Genomic DNA, 21915 nt, shown 5'->3' with positions numbered 1-21915 from the left:
ATATTTTTTCACAATAACTTTGTTAATGCTTTATAATGACAAGCCAATTATTGGTTCAGAAATTGAGAGAATGAACATATTTTGATCATAAAACTTCTTAAACAGTTTCTTGAACATTGAAAACTTCCCACAACTCCTGGTTAAAAGTTAGACATAAAAATATTTTCTTCTTTTTCTTTTAGAATCACATCTTTCAGAAGAAGCATTCTCATGTCTATTAATTTAAAAATTTAGAATTTAAGTTTAAAATTCCATGGAATATAGGCTAAATCAATGGATGATCATGAGGTCACTCCTTTTTACAGTAGGTAATTACATAGCCATTTGTAAAAACTTGAATTTATCAGCTTTTTAACTAAAGTATCAGCCTGAAGATTGGAATGCATGTGTTTTCACTCCTAATAGAGAAGCTTTGGCAATATTAACTTTTCAAGAAAGACCTACATTATCAGGATGACTGATAACTTCCATTATATGAAAATGTTTTCAATTATTCATTCAGATAGTTGTATTGGTGGTATTATAATATAAGTGAATATGTGGTTATAATACCATGAGCTATAGTCAGGACACCTACCTACTGGATGTGTGTCTTAATAAACAGTCCTTGCTCTAGTAATATATTTATCTATGTAGTGTGTTTGTGTGTGTCTGTGTGTGCATATGTGTGTTTGTACATTAAAATGTTCTGGCTAATTAGACTTTATAAAATAAATGATAGACCGGGCGCGGTGGCTCAAGCCTGTAATCCCAGCACTTTGGGAGGCCGAGACGGGCGGATCACGAGGTCAGGAGATCGAGACCATCCTGGCTAACACGGTGAAACCCCGTCTCTACTAAAAAAATACAAAAAACTAGCCGGGCGAGGTGGCAGGCGCCTGTAGTCCCAGCTACTGGAGAGGCTGAGGCAGGAGAATGGCGTAAACCTGGGAGGCGGAGCTTGCAGTGAGCTGAGATCCGGCCACTGCACTCCAGCCCGGGCGACAGAGCAAGACTCCGTCTCCAAAAAAAAAAAATAAAATAAAATAAAATAAATAAATAAATAAATAATAACCTGTAAGGCAGCCAGATACCGAATGAAAAATAGTTTGCATAGGAAACTGAGAACCTATAATTTACACATGATTTTTTTTTTTTTTTTTTTACATTGGCCTTATATTCAGTTTTAGGCAAGACACCTACTTTCAGGACCTTGATTTCTTAATTTCCTAATATTAAAATGTAAGTAATAATACAACCTTCCAGAACTCCCTAAGCCTTTTTCCAGTGTTCATTTGTCACAATTTATCATTGCTCAATATGTTTTTACTTGAGTCTGTTTTTGTCCTCTACCTAAAAAAAATCTGAGCTCCATGAGAACAGAGATAAGTGCTCTGTTCACTGCAGTTTTGCCAGCACCTAAAGAGTGCCAGTCACAGAGAAGTCATTTAATAAATACATATTAAATTAGTTTCTTACTATACATTTTATGAAGAGACTTTGCACATCCAAATTTATGTAGCACAGGTTAACACTGAGGCAAATTTCAGCCCATCTACCAAGGAATAAACAACTGAAAACTGCTCAGGCTTTCAAGCTCTGCCATCAATGTCTGAATTGTTTAATGTGCATACGTATCAAAAATTTCATCAAATCTGAATTGACGTTCTTTATTAGTATAAAATAATGTAAGTCTTTTTTTTATAATCTCCAGATTTTACTACATACAAATAAAAAAATCTTTATTTTGTTGTATAAATCATTATCTCCAGGGTTCACTGTTTAATCAGATTCTAAGACTTACTAGAATTGTACTCTAGGAATATGTCTGTGTCAAATGAAGAGAAGTATGAATGGACTTTAAAAAATGGTCTTCTTTTACATAGTAAATATCTTGGAAGAGGATTGCAATTTTAAGTTGTTCATGTACAGGGTCAAACTTCGCATTCAGTTTTCAATTTTCTTAACTACGTCACTATAGGATATAAAAATGTGTCAGTACAATCACTGAAAGTCTATACACTTTAATGTACTGTGCATTTAAAAATATGTGTATTATTCCTTCTAAGCTATCTAGATACCATTAAAAATACATACCACTCACCTCTCACCCACTACCACCACAGTGCTTATTTTTCTCATGCCCTTTAAGAATTATTTTCAGCTAGGTGCGGTGGCTCATGCCTGTAATCCCAGCACTTTGGGAAGCCTAGGCGGGAGGATCACGAGGTCAGGAGATTGAGACCATCCTGGCTAACACGGTGAAACCCCATCTCTACTAAAAAAAAAAAAAAAAAAAAATGCAAAAAGTTAGCCAGGCGTGGTGGCAGGCTCCCATAGTCCCAGCTACTCTGGAGGCTGAGGCAGGAGAATGGTGTGAACCCAGGAGGTGGAGCTTGAAGTGAGCCGAGATTGCACCACTTGCACACCAGCCTGGGCGACAGAGCAAGACTCCATCTCAAAAAAAAAAAGTTATTTTCTTCTGAAGTTTTCACTTCACCGAGTACTTATTTCTGGTGTACACAGTTGATAATTTTACTCTTCTGCCATTGCACACACAGGGATGACTCACTTAGAGCTATCTCAACTTCCACTGCTTTCTTCCTAAGTAGACCAAATAACTAATCTCAGACTTGATCATTTTCCTGAAATTTGGTTCTCCTGGTACTGATACTGATGTCTTTTAGTAATCATTTCTGGTCTACTAAGCTATTCTTGGCAGCTTAAAGAGTTTCTTTTTGTAACTTAAACAGATGAAATGTTATCAGGTACCTGGTGGAATGAATTAGACGTTTGAAGAATTGGTTTAGGCAGAGACTAAGGGGAGCACAGTATTGTCATATGAACATTCACCTTAGGGTTCCAACATAGCACTATCTACAGCTTTCAATACAGCATTTGGTGCAATGGTGCGCCCTGCTGAACCTGGGCTTAGATCACCATGTCACTAGATTTTCAATTGTGCCCTACATGTCATTAGAAATAATCCTTTGTAGAACCCTATGTCTTTGTATCAAATCCTCAAATTTAAAATTTTAGAGGGAATATCTAATTGATCATATCTTTTTAACTGCCAGGGGTTGGGAGAGATGTCATTCTCCTTAGTAGCCTTTTGTAAAAAAAAAAAAAAAAAAGAGAGAAAGCTTTGTCTTTTGTCTTTCCCCTGTCTTTTGTGAAGATTACTTTGCAAATAATGAGAAACCCTTGTGATAAAATCTAATACAATTGTTCTGGTAAATGCCAAAGCTGAGTTTCAAAGTGGTCAAAATATTTAATAACAGTAAACAGATAATGTGTAACAGGAAAAGACTAGCATCAAGATTTTCTGATTCTTGAAGCAATGGTAATTTTACAAAATTAAACTATCTTTGGAGTTTGGCTGAATTAACCAAACTTTAGGAATGGTTAATAGACTTTCCCACAATGCAGGTACAAAAAGGCTACTTCCTACAACTGTGATCATGCTTTGAAATGTAAATGGTTTTATCTCTGAGACTTAGTTTCTCTATCTGTAACATAGAAATTCAAAGGCCTAGTTGCCAACTTAACAAGTTGTTGAAAACATGTGGCATATTACTCTGTATCAATACATACAATATTTTTAGCATTTGTACAATTATGTTAATGGAAATGATTATGTGGAGATATTTAGTCAATATTCAGTTTGGCTGGACTTATTTTTTTAAATATTGAAATGTCTCTATATTTAAACTGCCTTCAAGCCCCTTATGTGCTTCCCTGCTCCCTCCTCAACATTCCCCAGAAGAATTCATCATTGTAAGGAGAAAGAGTTAGTGAGCAGGTGTCCTGTATAATCCTTCTTCAATGCTATTATAGAATAGGTGTTTGTTTTAATTGGTACATATCCAATGAACTTGTGAAATATTTTAAATATTACTCCTATTTATTCTGCCATACACACACACACACACACACACACACACACACGTATACACACACATACACCTATGTATGACCATATATCATGTTACATGTATGCTATATAATACAGACACATACAAATACATATAACATATAGTACTTCTAATGGGAAAAATCACAATTACTTTTGCACCAACCATATATATATGTGTGTATATATATAATTATATATTATTTACCATTGTAAACCCATAATATAGATAATGGTGCATGAAAATCTCATTGTATTTGAGGAGCAATTGGTTTAAAAATTCTGTTTATCTTTGGATGAATTATATGGTGTTGACTATTGTATTGATCCAGACAGTTATATAATTGCCCCTGTTGTTTCTATTCTCCCAGGATAAAAACTAGCATTGAACTACAAGCTTTGAGGAGAAATATGAAGATTTTAACTTGCAAGAAGTAATGATCCATAAACAACATTCTTTTAATTCACAGTCATATATTCCTGTTTTAAGATTAATTTTATAAAGTTAATCATGGCAAATTAAAGAATACTTTCCATTAGTGACCACAGATTTTTTTGTTATAAGTAGTAAATGGCATCACTGATTACACTCATGACAACATACTAGCTTAATCTGAGAGAGCAGGAGCAGAAAGAGAACCCCTTGCTTATCCTGAGACTTTCATTTGTATTTATGATGCAGACGAATCTCTACAACTAATTGTCTCCAGTTTCCTTGAACAAATTTACCAATAAGAGAAAGAAGCAGCTACTCTTATTGCTTTGTTTTATGGAAAGGGATAACACATACACCTTTCCATTTAGTAATAAAATCTAAATTTCCAACTAGATTACTAAAACATTTGATGTTAAAAAATAGTTACCTTTCAGAAGAAAATAAGTATATTTTCTGAATACTCCAGTCCTTGGAAATTTTAAGGAGGATGTCAGTAGCAATCATTTATCACCATTTGAGTTGTATTCTTAATAAAATCATAACTCTTGTTAGGTAAGTTTTCATTATGGACCTTGGCCAACATGGCAATCTACTGGGAAGCAAATACTCAATAGATCAGTTACTCTAGTCCTGATACTAAATGTTTGTAACTTCCTTACATTTCAGGTGATAATTACTTGGTATTTGTTTCTTACGGTGCTAGGCACTGTGGATACAGGTGTTAAAGACATGGTGGACTAGAAACCTCTAAGCTCTTGTTTTCTCCAAAGAAACAAGAAACAATTAGAGACTGGCTGATGTAACTTTTTAGAAGTTCTGAAAATCAATCAGTGATTTCAGTGGCCAAGTGAAAATCCAATCAAGGAAGGGTCACACTCTGGTGGGAAATCATGTGGAATTTTGCTCATTCATACCTTCCTCCCTCCTTATACGTCATGGAGTAGATTAAAAGCATTGGGCTTGTCCTTAAAGTCCTTTCATAAGCCTTACGGAGCAAAGTGAACCTAATTTATAGTGTTCTAACTTGTTTGTATGCTTTTTGATTAGTTCTCTGTGTCTTAAAATTCTTAATTTACAAGAGATTTTTGTTGTTTGTTTTATTTTGCTTAAGAACTTTCAATATATCATTCTACTTCCTTCTGACTTGGAGGTTTTCAGCTAAGAACTTACTAATAATCTTTTTGAGGACTTTTCTATGTATTGAGTCATTTTTCTCTTGCTGCTTTAACAGTTTTTCATTCAGACTGATGAGGTTTCAGATGGATATGAGGAACTTATTGGGAACTCTGAACTTGACAGTGATGGTTGAGGGTATCTGATGGAAGAAATTTCCAAGCAACAGTGTTCAGTTGTTGACCTGGCTGTTTCTAACAGCATATGCTCATATGCATGAGGAAAGGAATGAGCTAAAAGTAGAACTTGTATTTAAAAGGGAAGCAGAACATAAAGTTTGGAAAATCTGCACCCTGTCCATGTGGTAGAGCAGAAAAACCCATTTTTGGGGGAAGAATTCAAGCCTGATGCAGAAATTTGCATAAGTAAAGAGGAGCTGAGGTTAGTAGCTAGTACAATGGGGAAAATTTCTCAATGACATTTTAAAGAGCTTTGTGGCAGCCCTTCCCATTACAGACCAAGAGGCCTAGGGAGGGAAGAATGGTTTCATGGGCAGGGCCCAGGTCCCTGCTGCCCTGTGAAACCCAGGGACACTGCCCCTTGCATCCTAGTGGCTCCAGCTCTAGCTGTGGCTAAAAGGGTTCCAGAGATGTCTCAGAGAGTTCAGGCTGTAAGCCTTGGCAGCCTCTCTGTGGTGTTAATCCTGCACATTTGCAGAGGGTGAGAGTTGAAGTTTTGGATCCTCCACCTAGATTCAGAGCATGTATACAAAAGCCTGAATGTCCAGATAGAAGTCTGCTGCAGGAGTGGAGCCCTCATGGAAAACCTGTAGTAGGGCAGAGTAGAGGGGAAATGTGGGGTTGGAGTCCCCACACACAGTCCCCACTAGGGCACTGCCTACTGGAGTTGTGAGAAGAATGCCACTATCCTCCAGACCCCAGAATGGTATATCCACTGACAACTTGCACTGTGTGCCTGGAAAAGCCACAGGCACTCAACACTAGCCTGTGAAAGTAGCCACAAGGTCTGTGCCCTGCAGAGTCACAGGAGTGAATATGCCCAAGGCCTTGGGAGCCCACTCCTTGCATCAGTGTTGCCTGGATGTGAGACATGGAGTCAAAGGAGATACTTTTGGAATTTTAATATTTATGACTACCCTGCTGTGTTTCAAAATTGCATAGGAACTATAACCCCTCTATTTTGGATGATTTCTCCTCTTTGGAACAGGCCTATTTACCTAATGCCTGTTCCCCCATTGTATATTGGAAGTAAATAATTTGTTCTTGATTTTACAAGCTCATAGGCAGATAGGACTTGCCTTGTATCAAATGAGACTTTAGACTGTGGGATTTTAAGTTAATGCTGAAATGAGTTAAGACTTGGGACTGTTGAGAAGGGGTGAATGTATTTTGCAAAATGAGAAGGATGTGATATTTGGCAGTGGCTGGAGAGGAATGATATAGTTTGCATTTTTGTCCTTGCCCAAATCTCATATAGAATTATAATCCCCAATGTTGGAGGAGGGGCCTGGTGGGAGGTAATTAGATCATGGGGGCAGTTTTCCCCTAGTTATTCTCGTGATAGAGAGTGAGTTCTTACAATATCTGGTTGTTTAAAAGTGTATAGCACCTCCCCCTTTATTCTTTCTGCTTCAGAAATCTAAGATATGCCTGCTTCTATTTCCATTAATGATGGAAAATTTCCTGCATAGTCATGTTTCCTGTACATCCTGAAGAACTGTGAAGCAATGAAACCTCTTTTCTTTATAAATTACCCACTTTCATAACAATAAGAGAATGAGCTAATACAATCTTCATGGAATCGACAAAGGAATATTTGTAGAATACATACAAGAGGAAAAGAGAAATGAGTTCAAATATGTCCATACAATAAATAGACTAAATACAAAGAACGTCAATAAAGGTGCAAATGAAAGACAGAAATGCTATAAGACAAACAAAACCCAATTAAAAAATAACAAAGTGAAATATTTCTCTTTCAGTAACTATTTTAAAATAAATGGATTAAATTCCACATTTAAAAAAAATATATTGGCAGAATATATTTTTGAAAAACAAGATCCAACTATATCTATCTGTAGAAACTCATTTTGTATCTGAAAACACACAGTGGAAAATGAAAATCTGGAAACCGGCACTTCATACTAACAAATAATTAAAAGAAGAACAAAGTTTGTGGACTGACATTATCTGACTTCAAAAGTTATTGTAAATATATGTGATTAAATTAGGGTAAAACCGGTGAAAGAATAGACAGATAAATGAAACGGTGGAGAAAGCAGAAATGAGCCACCTAGCTATAGTCAACTACTATTTGACAAAGAAGCAAAGGAAATTCGTCTAAGACGTAGTCATTGCAATATATGCTGCTGGACCAACTGGACATTATTACACGAAAGAAAAAGATAATCAAGACACAGGCCTTATATATCTGACCAAAATTAATTTAAAAGGAATCATAGACCTCAATGTAAAACACACAAATATGAAATTACTAGAAAGTGGTACAGAAGAAAATTTAGATGACCTTGAGTTTGGTGATGACTTTTTAAATATAACACTAAAGGCACAAGTAATAAAAATTGATAAACTGGACTTTATTAAGCTTACATTTTTTGCAAAAGACATTATCAAGAGAATGAAATGACAAGCCACAGTCATATCTGATAATGACTGCTATCCAAACTATACATAGAGCACTTAAAACTTAATAAGAGAACAAATGACACAATTTAAAAATGAGATATGGCTGACTGTGGTGGCTCATGCCTGTAATCCCAGCACTTTGGGAGGCCAAGGCCAGCAGATCATGAGGTCAGGAATTCAAGACCAGCCTGACCAACGTGGTGAAACCCCATCTCTACTAAAAATATAAAAAAAATTAGCCAGGTGTGGTGGCGGACGCCTGTAATCCCAGCTACTCAGGAGGCTGAGGCAGGAGAATTACTTTGAACGCAGGAGGCAGAGGTTGCAGTGAGCCGAGATTGCACCAATGCACTCCAGCCCAGGCAACAGGTGACACTCTGTCTCAAAAAAAAAAAAAAGAGGTAAATACTTTATGAGACACCTCATCAAAGAAGATACGGAATGCCAAATGAAAAAAAAGGCCCACATCCTATATCATTAGAGAAATGCAAATTAAGATAACAATGACATAAAACTACATTCCTATTAGAATGACAGAAATCCAAAACACTGATAATATAAAATGCTGACAAGAATATGGAGCAACTCGAACTCAGAATGCTACAGACACTTTGGAAGACAGTTTTGCCATTTCTTGTAAAACTAAACATGCTCTTACCATATTACCCAGCAATTGTACCTTTTAATATCAACCCAAAGTAGTTAAAAACTTATGTGCACACATGCAAAAAAAAAAAAAATTGCATATGGATGTTAGTAGTAGCTTTTTTTTTATAATTTCCAAAACTTAGCAGTAATCTAGATGTCCATCTATAGGTGAATGGATAAATAAACTGTGATACATCTAGACAATGAAATATTTTTCAGTGCTAAAAAATGAACAATCAAGCCATGAAAGGTCATGGAAGAAAGTTAAGTGCATATTACTAAGTGAAGGAAGCCCATTTTAAAAAGGGTTGCAAACTATATGATTCCAGCTACATAACCACTGTAAAAACAACAGTGATTGCCAGAAGGTAGGAAGGAAGGAGGAATTAATAGGTAGAGTGCAGAGTATTTTTAGGATGGAGAAATTATTCTATATGATACTACGATAATGGATACACCATTAGGTGCTCAAATATAAAACTTTATGTAGAATACTTTTTAAAATATAATTTGATATGAAGAAACTTCAGAGCAATAGGGTTAGCACATCATCTATCGAGATATAGAATAGAAAATATCCAAAGTCCTTTAATAAAAATCTCATAATCTGCTAGAAAGATTAGAAATATTTGAGAGAAAGTCAAAGCAGAGAAAAAGAATGAGAAATAAAACCCCCTACATTTGGTCAACTCATTTGCTTCTTTATGTTCTAATCATGGAAGACATTCTGAGTGTCAAGTATCATAACCGCTGTAGGGCTGCTATAGAAATGAATATTGTGCCATTATTACAGATTCTGGAAGGTGAGCAACTTAGCCAAATGCTGGGTAAAGATGCAAGGCTTAGGCCAGTGCTTGTTAAAATAAGGTCACATAATCAGTACTGAAACACAAGTAGTGAATGACAGAAATTGAAAATAAAAGTTTAGAAACTAGTATAGTATTTTGAAACTGATGTGACATTTGAGTATTCTATCATTTTTCTGGTCATTCATTTCCATTGCACTTCACAAAATTAATCAGGTAAAAAACAGAATTAAAAAAAAAATCCCACATGCTTCATCACAGATTGTTTGAAATCTTCTGGATTAGAGTTCAACCTGCACCCCTGGGGAAATCCAGGTGACTTGAGGTAGTTGGGGAAAGGAGGGAGATGCAGATGTGAATGGCAGGTGCTAGCATAGGGTACATGGCCAAGTATAGCAAAAGGTGGATCTGCAGAACCTGGGATGGTCTCAGAAGGCATCTCAGGAACCAGATGCTAGGACTCCTTCTCCAAAAATTGTAAAGTGATATGAACAGTAGATTGTTGTGGTCTTCTCAGTATGTTTAGAAACACACAAAAAAATAAAGGTTAGTGTGGAATACCTGTCTTTAGTTATCTGGCTTATATGTGGATAGAACTTCCCTAGAGCAACACCTCTCTGATCTCTCAACCTCTTCACTTTCTCTACTCCAGTTAAGAAGAGATGTCTTTTTGGGTTTGAAAGGAGGACCTGGGCATGCCACTTCATCTCTGTTTGGGGAACCACTTGATCCTCAAGAAACACACATTGCACACAATTTCCTTTTGCTGTGACTTCAAATGTACCATTTCTTCAATGGCAAAACTTGTGATCTATACTGTCTAGTTGAATGAGTAAGTCTATCTTATGGATAAAGTACTGTCAGGTCAACTTAGGCAAAAAATCAGTCACATTTTCCAGTACTATTAGTGTTATCAATAATAAAGGTGATTATTTGTATCTCAATTTGTAAGACTCTTCTTTTATCTTTCAACTGATCCTAAAGAAAAGTCTGTAAGTAGTTCATGGAACATAAAAGTTTGGAAACAACTACCTTAAAATGAACCATAAAAGTCTACGGCTCCTTTCAATTCACTTAGGTTTCTACTGTTCAGAAAGATGTATCTAATTTTCATAACTTTGTTCTTTTACAAATGGTTAATCTTATATACTGTATTTGCCCACCTAGTTAACTGTCACATAGAACTAATCAAATTCCAGCTTTATAAAATTTCAGTTTTGTGGCTAAAAATAGGACTGTGTCAGCAAAAAGAAAAAAGTACTCTGAAGTAAGAAAGTTAGTCACACATAATAAATTCCTGAATTTACATGTTCATGTCTTAGTAGGATGAGAATTGAAACCATGTATTCATGGCATAACTAAATGATTTCCTCAATTGCCAATGATAAATCTACATTTTTTTTTTGTTTGTAAACTCAATGAGATGTTACATCTTTATGTGTTGATACACTTTCACAAATTTATTTTGTAAAATTTTATATTTTTCCTAATAATTCACAAAAATTGCAAATATATTTTTCCCAAGATATGTATGTGTCTTAAAAACAAATTTTAATTTTTGATGCTCTGTCATTAACGTAGCTGTTTTCAAAATCTTATATGCTGTATGTTTCTCTTAAATACCATGATGTAGCTATCTATAGATAGTTGCATTATTAGGAAAAACATCGAGTTGAACTCAAGAAGTTATTTCCTAGAAATCTTTTATAATTTTTTTCTACTACATTACCAGTTGAGGAATGGCAAGTATTGTTCTATGAGGACAGAGGTGTTTTATGCTTTTATTTAATTACTGGTAAAGAGAATATGCTCACAAAGACCTATAGAAAATCAGGAGACAGCCTTATTTAATCAGAATAGTAGGAAACTTGTAAGTTAAAGGCAAGCAGTCTCTAAGGCTTACATATTTGAGAGAAGTTTGGTATATTTAATATTAGTTGGACCATATTATTCATCAATTCAACACTCACTGAGTACTTACTCTGTGACCAGTACTGGAAATACATCATGGTCTTTGACTTGGAAAAATATATGATAAATTTAAAAAAGGTATATGTGTGTATATTTACTTATATGCATGTATACATGTATACATATGTATATACTTATATACCATATATGTATACATGTATGTATATACATGTATGCATACAGATGTGTATATACACATACATGTCACATGTATATACATATGTATGTATAGTATATACACATGTAGATGTATGTGTATATACACATCTGTATGTATATAGATGTATATGTGTACGTATACATCTATATGTGTATATATAATACATATATACATGTATATATACATATACGCCCATGGAAAGATAGGTAATAAATATTATAAATAGAGAAAGAGGACACTGTGGAAACACGGAAGAGGCAGGACTTAATTTTCCTTGAGTTTATGATGTAAGGTGATATTTGATTTGGGTCTGGAAGAATGAATATAAATTTCTTAGAAAATTACTTTCTGTAAGTGGGGTTTTTAAAATAAATAATGTATCATTTCAAAGGTCATATTATGGAAGCCATAAACTCATCTCATGGTACTAGAGATAAGGGAAGGAGTGATATTTCAAGGTGAACTTGGAGAAAATAGTTAGTACCAGTTGGGATGACCTCAAGACTTGGGGTCTGGGTGGAACCTAATAATTTTAAATGCAGGCACATAAAATGGTCACACCTCTTTTAAAGACAAATTTGGCAAAACTTTATCAAATAGAGGAAAATGAGTATGGGTATATTATTGGAAATTCTGAAGTAAAGTCATTGTAAAAATCTAATTGATAAATGAAGAAATTAAGAAAGAAACCAGGTCAGTGATTATGACAGCAAGAAACTGGTCTTCAAAAATTTATTGAGGATTGTTTAAATATGATGTATCCCAAAGTAAAATAAAGTATTGAGAGGTCTGAAAATAATGTCATATAGAGTCTGTGAAGATGTTTTTCTTTGAGAAGACCAAAGATTTAGTTTTTAGATCACGTGGAGGTATGTACTTTTTGTGGTCCTCAAATTATAAAAAAATAAAGTTACTAAGTTGCAACCAGGAAAGATTTGTAATAGTCTTATGCAAGAAATCTGAGTGTGTATATGCCTTCACAATGCAGTATCTGTTTAGCTTGGATCAATATGTGGCTCACAAAGAAGAAAGAATGTAAAACCTGAATCACAGGCAGAACACACAGGAGACTGCTTAAACACAACTATGAAGAGTAGAGCTGGGATGTATTATAACTGATACGAGATACTCTTTCTTAGAAGTAAGTGAATAGAAGCAAATATATTTCAGTGTACTTTAAAGGAAAGCAAACATTGCTCAGTAATATAGGTGATACGTATTGAACCTAAAATGAATTTTGAATAATAGCTAGTAGATACACTTTTCAAGGAAGAGTCATAAAGTCCTGAAATAAAGACATAATATCTTACCCTAGATTACAGCTGGACTCAGGAAAGATAATAGTAAAAATGTGAGAAAAAAAATGAATGAGACATATTGAATTCCCTTAGCTATTCCTGTCTGAGGATTACAACAATCCACATGAAAAAAAGAGCCAGAAAATTGAAGGGCTGGAAATAGGCAGTATTGGTGAAAATGTGAGAACATTACCAACTTGACTCTTTTAATGAGTACATAAATTGGCTCTTGTTGACCATGCAGTTTGGAATTATATCACAATTTTTTTTTTTTTTTTAAAGCATGTTATCAACTGAATTGCATCTGGTCAAATTTCACATGTTAAAGTCCTAACCCCTGGTTCCTCAAAATGTGACTATATTTGGAGACAAGATCTTTAAAGAAGTAATTACATTGGAACGCAGCACTTAGGGTAGGCCCTACTGCAATATGATTGGTGTTAAAAGAAAGGAGATTAGAATATACGGAAAGAAAGAGAGACCATAAAGAGACTGTGAGGACTTTGTATGATGGTAGCTGTCTACAAACCAAGGAGAGCTCAGATGACACTAGACCTGTCAATACCTTGATCACAGGCATTTAATCTCCAGAATTGTGAGACCGTATGTTTTTGTTATTCAAGCTACCCAGTTTGTGGTATGCTGTTATGGCAGTGATGATAGAAAAAAACAAATTCTGCCAAAATATATTTAAAGAGGTTTATTCTGAGCCAATATGAGTGACTGGCCCAGGGTGACAATCTCAAAAGGTCCTGAGAAAGTGTACCTGACATGGTGGTTACAGTTTGATATTAAACATTTCAGGGATATAGGAATTTAAGTAAAATCATACATCAATGATATCATTTGGTTATGTCCCCACCCAAATCTCCCTTTAAATTGCTTTAATCCCCATGTGTCTAGGGTGAGGTCAGGTGGAGATAATTGAATAATTGGGGGCAGATTCCCCCATACTGTCCTCATGGTAGTGAATAAGTCTCATGAGATCTGATGGTTTTATAAATGGGAGTTCCCCTGCACAAACTCTCTTTCCTGCCACCATGTAATATGTGACTCTGCTCCTCCTTTCCTTCTGCCACAATTATGAGGCCCCCCCAGCCATGTGAAGCCAATTAAACATCTTCCCTTTATAAATTACTCAATCTTGCATATGTCTTTATTAGCAGTGTGAGAACAGACTAATACAATCAGTAAATCAATATGTGGAAGGTATACATTGGTTATGGTGGAAAAGGCAGGATTTCTCCAAATGTAGGGGAATTGGTAGGGGTGCTTACAAATCATAGGTGGGTTTTAGGGATTCTTTAGTTGACAGTTGATTGAGAGAGTAAAGCTATTGTTTGAAGACTTAAAGTCAGTAGAAAGGAATGCTTGAGTTAAAATAAAGGGGTGGTGAAGGCCAAGGTTGTTGTTATGTCTATGAAGTCTCACAAATAGCAGCCCTCACAGAGGATAGATGGTCAATGTGTCTTTTCAGACCTTAAAGGTGTCTGAGTCTCAGTTAATCTCTCCTGTATCCAGGAAAGGTATAGAAAGAGAAGGCTTGGCTGCATTAATGGTGATTCTCTGCGGATGCAAATATCCCCAACAAAACAGGTCTTTGCCATGCCATTTCAATCTCTTGGCCCTGTGGCGGCAATTTCTAAATATGTCAAAGGTATATATTTTGGGTTAAAATATTTTCATTTCCTTCAAGACCTGTTCTCTGTCATTGATGCTATACCACAGTCCATTTAGAAAGTAAACCACATTATACAAAATTAATAAAAATCCATCTAATGAGATGGTATAGTTTGCAGGGTGTGACTCCACAGGCCCATTAGTTAGGAATCTGGGCAAGAGAAAAATAAAGGTTAGAGTTTAGTCTCCAGCAGCCATAGCTCATTTATATAGCACATTGTTTACTATGGTGTGTCTACTTTTAGATATCTATCCTCTAGAAATAATTGCACATGGCCCCAAAAATCATAAATAGGATCAATTAAAAATTGGAGACAACCTGAATGTCCATTAATGAAGGAATGATTAAGCTATGTTACATTCATACTACGATACTCTGTAATAGTTTATAGGAGAATACCAGTCAGGGTCCAACCCAGAGAGAAGACAAAAACTGCATAGTAATTTGAAAGGGGAGTATTTGATATAAAGATTGTGAAGTGTAAAATGCATTGGAGTAATGAGGATTAACTAGTAAGAAGTAAAGTGAATGTTAAAGAATGCAAAGATAGTCAAACATAACAAGCAACCTCTAGTGCTATGGTAAAACCTGCTAAGGAAAATGTCATCCTCCCATTTGCAATGAGATACAGTCCTTGCAGGAAACAGCATGGCTTTGGCTTCCAGGATGACAATTAAAGCTCCTGACAAGTTGTGTTGTGGGAATTTGCTGGAAATATGGCCTACAGAATGATGGGGAAGTTGTCTAACAGCAATGTCATTCAGAAAAAGGCCCTAATTCTCTTCAATTCTATGAAGACTGAGAAAGGTGAGGAAGCTCAGAAGGAAAGTTTGAAGCTAACAGAGATTTATTCATGAAGTTTAAGGAAAGAAGCCAACTTCATAATATAAAAATGTAAGGTGAAGCAGCAAGTGCTAATGTAGAAGATGCAGGAAGTTATCCAGAAGATGAAAATGGCTACACTAAACAACAAATTTTAAATGTAGATGAAACAGCATTATATTGGGAAAAGATACCATCTAGGACCTTCATAAATTCTATGCCTGGCTTCAGAGCTTGAAAGGACAGGCTGACTCTCTTGTTAGGGGTAATGAAGCTGGTGACGTTAAGTTAAAACCAATGTTCATTTATTATCCCAACAATCTTAAGGCCCTGAAGAGCTTTGCAAAATTTACTCTGTCTGTGCTCTGCAAATAGAACAATGAAACCTGGAAACAACAAATCTGTTGATGGAAGCATCAAATCTGTTTATAGCATGGTTTACTGAATATTTTAAACCCACTGTTGAGATCTACTCTATAAAAAGTTTTCTTTCAAAATATTATTGCTTATTGACAATGTACCTGGTTACCCAAGAGCTCTGATGGAGACATATAAGAAAATTAATGTGGTTTTCATGTCTTGTAATACAATATCCATTCTGCAATCCATGGATCAAGCAGTAATTATGGTTTTCAAATCTTATTTCAGAAATACATCTCATAAGGCTATAGCTGCCACACAGTGATTCCCCTAATGGATCTCATCAAAGTAAATTGAAAACCATTTTGAAGGGATTTACTCTTTTAGATGCCATTAGGAACATTCATGATTCATGTGAGAATGTTAAAATATTGAAGTAACAGTAGTTTGGAAGAAGCTGATCCAACCTTCCTGGGTGACTTTGAACTGTTCAAGATTTCAGTGGTGGAAGTAACTGAAGATAAGGTAGAAATAGCAAGAGAACTACAAGTGGAGTCTGAAAATGTCATGGAATTGCTTTAATCTCATAATAATGCAAATGGGGAGTTGATTCTTACAAATAGGCAAAGGCAGTGGTTTTATGAGATGGAACCTACTTCTGTGTAAGGTGCTATGAATATTGTTGGAATGAAATCTGAAAACTTAGAATATTAGATAAACTTATTGATAAAGCAGCAGCATGATTTAAGAGAACTAACTCCAATTTTGAAAGAAGTTATACTGTGGGCAAAATGACACCAATCAGCATTGCATACTACAGATAAATCTTTCATGAAAGAAAAAGTCAACCAACGCAATAAACTTCATTGTCTTTAGAAACTTCAACAGCCACCCCAATCTTTAACAGCCACCACTCTGATCAGTCAGCAGCCATCAACATCAAGGCAAGACCTTCCACCAGTAAAAAGATTACATCTAGCTGAAAGCTCAGATGATAGTTAGCAATTTTTAATAATAAAGTAGTTTTAAATTATTTTAAATGAATTTTTAGACACAATGATATTGCACAATAAATACACTCCAGTAAGATCTAAACATAATTTTATAGGCACTGAGAAACCAAAAAAATTGTGTGACCCACTATTGTGATATGTATTTTGTTGAAGTGATCTGAAACTGAGCCCACAATATCTCTGAGGTATGCCTGTACATTAGTAATTTGCACTAAGATTAAAAAGATCTAATCATATGAACATAAGAGATTTTCAGAATAGTTTCAAGTTTAAAAAGTTGGAAAATAATATATTCAATAGAGATCCATTTATGTTAAATATTATGTATGTGAATGCATAGAGAACAAGATATGAGAACAAATAGGTGGTCTGATAACACTGGTAATAACTGCTGAAAGAAGGTGACTCAAAAATACATTTGTTACCCAAAATGCAAAATAAATTTTTTAAAAATTTAATTCGTATTATCTATAATTTTCTTAGAATATTTAGATAACTATTTTAAATGCGTATATTTTTCATTGTATGACACAGATGTTAATTTTCATCTAAAATACAAAATTATTATAATTACATAATGCATTATACACATATTAGAACTGAATGGTATTTTACTAAATTTTAGTACTCAAGATTCAAATACCTTTGTTTAAGAGATAACAGTAACCTGACATTGGGATCTGGTGGTACTAGGCATATATATTTGCTGTCTTTCCTCTCTCATCTTATGCTTTGTTAGATTTCTTTCTTTCTTCCTCTTCCGCCCTTCCTCCCGTCTGTCCGTCTGTCCTTCCATCCTTCCTTCCTTCTTTTTTTGACACTTCCATTGTTTCTACCTTCTCTCCTATCATAGCATCTTTCCGTTGGAATATCCTCTTCCACTTTTAAGGCTTCCTCTTCCACTTTTAAGAGTTCATGTAATTACATTGATCTCACCTGGATAATCTACAGTAATCTTCATATTTTAAGCCCAATTGAACAGTGAGCTTTATTCCATTTGCAAAATTAATTTCCTTTTGCCCATGTAATGGAAGGTATTTACAGGCATAACACCAGAAGGTAAAGACAAAGGGTCAAAATTCTGCCTACCACAAGAACCAAGTTCATTTTTTAGCATGTATGAGTCCCATTGTCTAGCACCATTTTTCAAAAAGACTGTTTATCATTAAATTACCTTTGAATCTTGTTGAAAATTAATGGACCATGTATATTTGGGTCTGCATCTGGACTCTGTTCTGTTGGTTTATATGTCTGCATTCACACATAACATAATGTACTGAATATTGCAGCTTTATAAAAAGTCTTGAAATTAAGTAGTGTGATTCTTCCAATTTTGCTCTTCTACTTTCTGTTACATTTCCTAAATTTAGAACTAACTTGTCAATTTCTTAAAAAAAAAAAAAGAATCCTGGTGTGATATTGATTGGGATTACATTGTGTCTATAAATCAGTTCAGGGAGTTAGAGGTAGTCGCATCTTAACAAGTTCAAATTTATGAACATGGTATATATCTTTATTTTAAAAAATTATTTGTCAATATTTTGTTGCTTCCTCAATATAGATTTTTGTAATAGTTCTATATGTATTGCATTTTTGGTACTAGTATCAGTAACACTTTTTATTTTAATTTTAAATTGTCTCTTAATATATGGAGATATTATTGAATTTTTATATAGATCTTTTATCACCTTGCTTAATTCACTTATTGATTTCAACAGTGTTTTTATTTAGTAGTCTTTGGTTTTAGTTCTTCCTTTTCAATCTTGATACTTTTTCTTGCTTTATTATATTGGCTACAATACTTATCATGATGTTGAATATGAATAATAAGGCTAGATATATTTTCCTTGTCTCTAGTCATTGGGGGAAAAAATTTAACCTTTCACTAGTAAGTACAATACTATCTCTAGGTTTTTTTTTGTACACCTTTTATTAGGTTGAAGAAGTTCCTTTCTTTCCTAATCTATTTAGAGATTTATTTGTCTATAATCTATTTTATTTATTACTTATTTATGTATAATCTGTCTAGAGATTTATTAAGAATGGATGCTGAATTTTGCCAAATAATTTTACTGTATCTATTTAGAAGATTATATTGTTTTTATTATTTAGTCTCTCTATGAGTAACATTTCTTCAAGTGTAATTGACTTTAAATGCTGAACCATTGTTGTATCGCCAGAATAAAATTTATTTGATCATGTTAGTTTAAATATTTTATATATTGCTAAATTAGATTTTCTAGTAATAGTTGAAAACTCTAACAGGTATATTTATTAGGCATATTGGCTTTTAGCTGTTTTTTCCTTCTTATATGTTAGCCTATTATTGGTAAAAGGGTAATGATGACTTCAATAAATTAGGTAGGGCATTGTCTTCTTTTGAATTTTAGAAGATTTTGGATAGCATTGCTATCTTTTCTTACGTGTTTGGAAAAATAGTGAAGATACATGAACTGTAGATTACTTTGATAAAATGCTTGTATGAATGCATTTATATCACTTGATGTAAGACCCTTCTGGTTGTCTATTTCTATTGTTCTATTGGAGTGACTTTTGGTAGTTGTTCCATTCAAGAACTGTCTTTATTTCATCAAAGTTGTCAAATATATGTATATGTAATTGACATAATTCCTGTTTTTCCTGTTTTTTTTTTTTTTTTTTTTTTTTCTTGCTCTGTACAGGCCGGAGTGCAGTGGCGTGATCTTGGCTCACTGCAACCTCTGCCTCCTGGGGTTCAAGCGATTCTCCTGCCTTAGCCTCCAGCCTCCTGAGTAGCTGGGACTACAGGTGCCTGCCACCATGCCCAGCTATTTTTTTGTATTTTTTATAGAGACGGGGTTTCACTATGTTAGCCAGGATGGTCTGGATCTCCTGACCTCGTGATCCACCTACCTGGTCCTCCCGAAGTGCTGGGATTATAGGAGTGAGCCATGGCGCCTCGCCTAACATAACTTTTTAATACCTTTCGGTTGCCTTAATAACTTTATGATTCCCCCACACCATATTACCAGATTTGGAAAATGTTTATTTTTACCTGCATGGCTGGAAATATATCAGTGTTTCAAAGAAAACCTTTTTTCATTGTATTGATGTTCTCTATTGTGTTTTCTAAATTCTATTTCACTGATTTCTATGAATTATTTTTAACTCTTGTATCCTTCTCATTTGATTTGCTATCATCTTTACTGTCTTGTAAAGCAGAAGTTTAGATAATTGTTTCAATACTTTTCTTCAAATAGAAGTAATTAGTGCTGTAAATTTCCTCCTAAGAACTATTTCATCAGTAGGAAGTAAACACTGATATGTCTTAATTTTATTCCTATACAATACAAAATAGGTTCAATTTTCCCTCATGAGTTCCTCTTTGAATCACAGGCCATTTTAGGCATATTATTTAATTTCCAGTATGTGAGGATTTTAAAGATGTATGTTTTGTTAACTTCTAGTCTAATTCCTGCTTTCCTGAATCTCCAGCAGTGATCCTCCAAATATTCAAGTATGTACACTCTCATCTCACAGAAAACATGGTCCTTGTAGCACTTGAGTGTTTGCAGGAATCATTTCCTTTTTTGGGGATGTGTATGATTGGCCAACCTTTATCATATGCCCACTTGTAGTATGAACGAAGTCCAGTAAGTTGTGATTTTTACTGTAAGAAGATGCCAATAAAAAATATGACATTTCCCAAACATATGAGGAGTGCCTCAAAGATACCAGGCTGCCAGAAAATATGACAAATATTTTAAGTGTGATGCCACTGGTTTAAGAAATAAATGGTAAAGACCTGACCTACACAATCACCAGGTGATGGGAGAACAGATTACATGATTGAAGGATTGCATTTCATGGTATGAGTTGGCAGGAAATATGAATTTTGTGTGTTTTGAGGGTTTGTGGAAAACCATTAGGGAAATGCTATCCCCATCTATTTTTTTTGGGGGGGTGGGGTGTGTGGGGGGGATTAGGTCTTGCTCTGTCACCCAGGATAGAGTGCAGTGGCATATCTCAGCTCACTCCAACCTCCTGGGCTCTAGTGATCCTCCCATAATAGCCTCCAGAGTAACAGTGATTACAGGCATGCGCCACCACAACCGGCTAATTTTTGTATTTTAGTAGAGATGGGGTTTTACCATGTTGATCAGGTTGGTCTCGAACTCCTAACCTCAGATGATCCACCTGGTTCAGCTTCCCAAAGTGCTGGGATTACAGGCATGAGCCACTGTGCCTAACACCTATACCCAGCTTTAAACTGATTTTAGCACCATGAGCGTGATGAGAATTGCATCTTTATATCCACAGTTTACCTCTTTTCAACTGTTACTCAACTATTGTGCCCAAATAAATCTTGGTGCTTCTTCTATTATGCTTCCACTACAGTTTGTTCAAACTCATATGTAGGTAGACATCTCTTTTATGTATTTTTTCCTGCCTAAGCGTCATTTTCTCTCCTTCTCTAGAAACAGCACTGCAATTCTTCATGAGTAACTACTCTTCTCCACTTTCTATAACAGAGAGAATTTATCTCTGTATTTTTCTTAGATAGTTTACAGACTTGAAACTGAGAGCAGCAATCTCACCTAAGTGTGGATCTATCAGAGCGGAAGAAAAAACTGAGAAGTGATGAGAGTTAAACTGTCTTTATGACATGTATTCATCTAAATCCAGCCAATGCTATGTCATTAGACTTATAAATTATTAGAAGCAAGTAATTCTCTTCATTGTTTAAGCCACTTTGTGTTGGACTTCTGTCTCTCCCTACTGAAGAAATTCTTAAAAACACTTTTTTTTTTTTGTGATCACATAATTATGCTTTTGTAATTTTGTATTTGGGTAATTTTCTGATTAAAGACTCCCCAAATCTAGAGACCATGTCTTTTCCCATTTTTTAAATATTCTTTAACACAGTTCCTAGCAAATATCTGTCCCTTATTTCAAGAATGAATGAATGACATATAAGATAGGTAAGTAACTAAAGTCATGTAATTCATACCAAAAGTAGGGAGCCTAACCCAAGATACCTGTTTCTCTGTCTTGTATTCTTTCTATTAT

General features: G+C 34.8%; 1 pseudogene; it reads left to right on the top strand.

Moving 5' to 3' along the window:
- Positions 1 to 9470: 9470 nt before the first annotated feature.
- LOC105518941 overlaps positions 9471 to 21915 on the top strand; it is a 32898-nt pseudogene continuing 20453 nt past the window's right edge.

This window comes from Colobus angolensis, unplaced genomic scaffold, assembly GCF_000951035.1.
Source record: "Colobus angolensis palliatus isolate OR3802 unplaced genomic scaffold, Cang.pa_1.0 Scaffold332, whole genome shotgun sequence".
Lineage (NCBI taxonomy): Eukaryota > Metazoa > Chordata > Mammalia > Primates > Cercopithecidae > Colobus > Colobus angolensis.
Note: the sequence above shows the minus strand (reverse complement) of the source record. Positions and strands in the feature narration are given on the sequence as shown.